The sequence below is a fragment of the Helianthus annuus genome, chromosome 11 (genome assembly GCF_002127325.2).
Source record: "Helianthus annuus cultivar XRQ/B chromosome 11, HanXRQr2.0-SUNRISE, whole genome shotgun sequence".
NCBI classification, from domain to species: Eukaryota; Viridiplantae; Streptophyta; class Magnoliopsida; order Asterales; family Asteraceae; genus Helianthus; species Helianthus annuus.
The window spans coordinates 85,642,365-85,646,796 of record NC_035443.2 but is presented as its reverse complement, the minus strand read 5'-3'; positions in this window follow the sequence as shown (position 1 = coordinate 85,646,796).

Here is a 4,432-nt window from a genome sequence, read left to right as displayed (position 1 = left end):
GTAATAACCTTAGCCATTTTTTAAGTTTTTGGCGTTCTGGACAATATGTGGCGTTTTAGACAATGTTTGGCGTATTGAGTTGTGTTCTCATAGTTTACTTTTATAATGAGTTTTTTTTTTCCCGCGCAGTGACAGGTAATTATGGCGTTTTGAAAAAGATAAATAAATTCAATTTCCCAAGTATTTGGCTTTCAATATAATAAATGTTAGTAATTATGTTTCCGTCGTTTCATTTTACTGTTTGCAGTTACTGTGTTTTGTTTCAGATTCATCTGTTTATGGCTGTAACATGTCCCGTCTTTACGGTTGTAATTATGTGTTTTGTTTTCCAATGGAGTTTAGATAAAGATGACACTTTTTGTTTTATACTCTTTGCACATTGTTTTAACCTTTTCTTTAGATCTGAATAGTACTTGTCCAAAGTAATTTTATTATAGTTTGGTAGTTTTGGGGCGTTTTACGACATGATGGCGGTTTCACAAGCATTTGCCCGTTTGGTGTTTTATTATATTTTTCATTACATAATTAATGTATTGTTGTTCTTAGCTGAAAATTACATAACAAACAACAGAAAAAGAAAATTAAAAAAAAAAAAAACAAATAGAAGCAATTTATGATCTAAATCTTCAGTGTCATCAGTCTCTTTCTTCTTTTGAAACTACAAGAACTGTCACAAATAAATGGCGTTTTGGGTTTGGGGTGTTTTTTTTTCTTGTTCGTGTGTTGAAGTGGTTTTGTGGATGTTGGAGACATAGATCTACTCCGTGTGGGTGGATGCTATTTGTCCGTCATCTTCATTATCATCATCGAGGTTAAAGTAGCATTTACACTGGGATCGGTCTCTTCTCCTCATCCAAATCTTCTTTAATAACAAAGAAGACAAAATGACATATGAGTGTCATCAGTCTCTTTTTCTTGAAATTTGTCCATCTCATGCAGCAAAATCTTACTTCCCTCACCTAACAAACCATTCAGCGAAACTTCATGCAGAACATTACTGATTATAAAAGAAAAGATGTTTGCCATCGTTTATTTCTCTCAACTTTTGGCGTTTTACAGTGAGTGGTATTTAGGAACCATTTTGTTTTTGTGTGTTTTTTTGGTGTTATAAACGAAAGGTGGTGAGACGTTTCTATTTATAGGATTTTTTTGGCACGTAGTTTAGGCGGGATATTATTTTATAACAATAAATGCAATTAAAAATTATCCGGATGTAAGGTTTGGTATTGATATATTATGGAGTTTTACGTTTTATGGTGTTTTTCTAGCCTAAGACCTTAAATAAAAACACAGAAAAAAAACTACGCAGTGATAAAATTGGTGTTTTATATTTCAATGGCGTTTTATGTAAGAAATGATGTTTTACCTTTTTTACCCTTAATGAAGCGCGCCCACGTAATAAAATTTATGTTATTTATGAAAACGCTAGCACGCCAATCTAGTCCATAGATTGTTTTGATCGGACGATCCATAACCGTTCTCACTGTTCTTACACTTTTCACCGTTTTCTCTAAATCCTGATCCTATCCTATATGTATATATATATCTATACTACTTTAATAAGCATATATGAAGGGTAGAAATGGTCATTCAGGAATGTGTTGAAAACACACTTAATGCATAATGTACAAGATTTAAAGCACAAGAAAACACAAACTTTTTACCCTTCAACTAATTCATCATCAAGCGTCCATTTCTTTCAATTTTTCACATGGATCAAAATCTGGACGGCTGATATTCAGTTCACACGGATTGCCGTTTCCATTCCCTCCTCTCTCACAACTCACATCAACTTTATCAGATCAACTTTCTCCTTTCTTTCTCTCTCTTTCTCTCAGATCTAGATCGGAAGTGTTTGAACCACCGGTGGAGGAAACTAGGGTTTCGTCGTCCGTGATGAAAGATGTCTGGAGTGCTGATGGTTTGAGATGAAATCAGATGATGAAAACACACAGGTTTGAACACCAATTTGAAGAAACCCTAACTGAAGGTTTCGTCAGGTCATCTCTGTTGTGGTTTCTTTCGGCTTTCTTCCACATCAACGATTAGCAAACAAAAAGGTAATCAAACCCTAAAATGTCTAAGGGTTTAGAGTATCACACTCCCCATCTCATTAAGGAAGCTTTAAGCCAGCACCTTTTTATCTCTCAAGAAACTTAAGCGTTAGTTTACTGATCGTTTATTATTGTTGTTTTTACCAATTTTTATTTGGTGTTGTCAGCTGCAGTTCAACCAGGGGAAAATATATGTTGTATGGTGGGTTGGGGAGGTGGGGGGTCAACTGATGATGGTGAAACTACATAGGGTCAAGTACCCTGTGTTCTTGGTAAGTAAAAGTTTAATGGGCTTATAAAAATAAGATTAATGGGCTTATAAAAATAAGATTAATTCTTGTTTTTGTTTAAAAAATATAATGATGAACTCTTTTTGGTCAACATTATTGAATTTATATGTGGATTTTCTACATTGTAATAATATGCGGATTTCTACATTGCAGGGATTCTAATGGGGCCTCCGGTGTGGAAGAAGAAGTTACAAAAGTAATAATAAGAGCATTCCTGGATGAGAAAGTGAGATTTTTTTACATGTTAGGTTTCTTTTCTATCGATGAACACTATGACATGTGATGATTTTTTTGGTTCAGGCCTTGGCTAACACAATTAATCACACACAACTCTTGAATAAAAGAAAACAAACCAGAAGAGAATTTTGCTAATGAAATAAAATAGTATGCGAGATAGAAGACAAAATGCTTTCTGGTTACTTTATTGATTATCCAACAGATTATAGCCCATTTACTTAGGAATGGGTCGATTTGGGTTGTGTTCTATATCAAAGTAACCAATTCAAATAGTTTAGCTAAACGAAGTTGTTTTGGATTGTGTTTTATATCAAGGGGGTTAAGTTAGAGAGTTAGCTAAAAGAGGTTGATTTAGTTAGAACGGGTCAAATAAAACAATTTAGCTATCTATATGGTAGGCTAATTTTTAGAAGTAGCATGACAAGTAGGCTGTGTAATGGATTAAAACATTGACTTTTTTCGGTTCTGTCAAAATGAGTTGTGTTGAATTTACGTAAAATACTTATTTTCCATTTTTTAACAAATACTTAAATGCCTAAATAAAATATATTTTATTTCAATAGTTATCTAAGTTTTTTAATATGATGGTATAGGGATTATTCTTGTTCCCAATCAAGCCACTTTTAACCTTTTTTACCTGTTATGCTCCTAAGCTTCTTTTAGTCTTAGTAATAAATTGATTATATAATACATGTTAGGTTGTTAGATAACTACAAATACCATTGTTTAGTGGAAAGTATAAAGTTGCATATCATACTGAAACAGTGGGAATGTTATTATTAGAGGCCAAAGAGAAAACAATACCCAATAATGACATTGCTATATATTGTTATCTTAGTAATAAAAAAGTATCTGGCGTCTCTTGGCATTTGCAGTTATAGAGTTTGGAAGATTATGTTACATGCTGAGGCTTTGGAATCTGCAGTACCCAATAATGCACATTGTCAATGAACTATGTTGATGCTTTGCTCCACCAGTATGGTTTTGAAGGACTAGATGGTGAAAGTAAGGTTCCCACAATGCCATGGTTTTTATCATCCGTCCCGTTTTTTAAGCTTTTCTAAGCTTCACCTCTACTAGAGAGTGAAAGTAAGGTTCCCACAATGCCATGGTTTCCATTATTGTGGCAATTGTTACCCATTGATTTATTAGTGGGTCGATATGGGAGAATGACTAGATTTGAGTCATGTTTATCTTAATTGTTACCTACTTATATCTAGAATAGTAGAATTGAAAGACTGGTTATTTGCATTGTAGGGTGCTGAGATGGCAGAAAAATTAACATCAAATGATGCAGCTGGGCTTCAATCAGCCACACCATGGGCTCAAATGTTGTCTCAGTAGGCGATTTTCACCTTCAACAACAACTGTAGCTTATGCAACCATCAAATCCCAGTTTGGCACCTTAGCAGAATCTCCAAGGTTGCAGGTATCTAAAATTTAGATTTATATGTTAGTCAGAATATATAAACTTTATTATATAGTTTATGTAATAATTAAGTTACAGTTATTGTGTATTATGTATGGGTCAAGTTATGTGCGGATCATGAACCGGAGCGAATGACAGTTTACCGCCAAAATTAACCGCCACATATTTATGTATATATATGGCCTGACCGGTAAACCAGTCCGGTATCAAGACATTTTCCCTCTAAATCTGAAAGTGTCCATTTTGTATTCACTATCGTTCATTCTTTCTTGTTCTGCACATTTGTTAATCATGTATGCAAATTATGTATTCTCTTCCGCTGCAAATGGTAATACATATGCAAACGATGATGATGTCTCGGGCCTCCAACATAGTGGTATCAGAGCCACTTCCAGAATTCCTGCAGAAATTAGAATATCTTC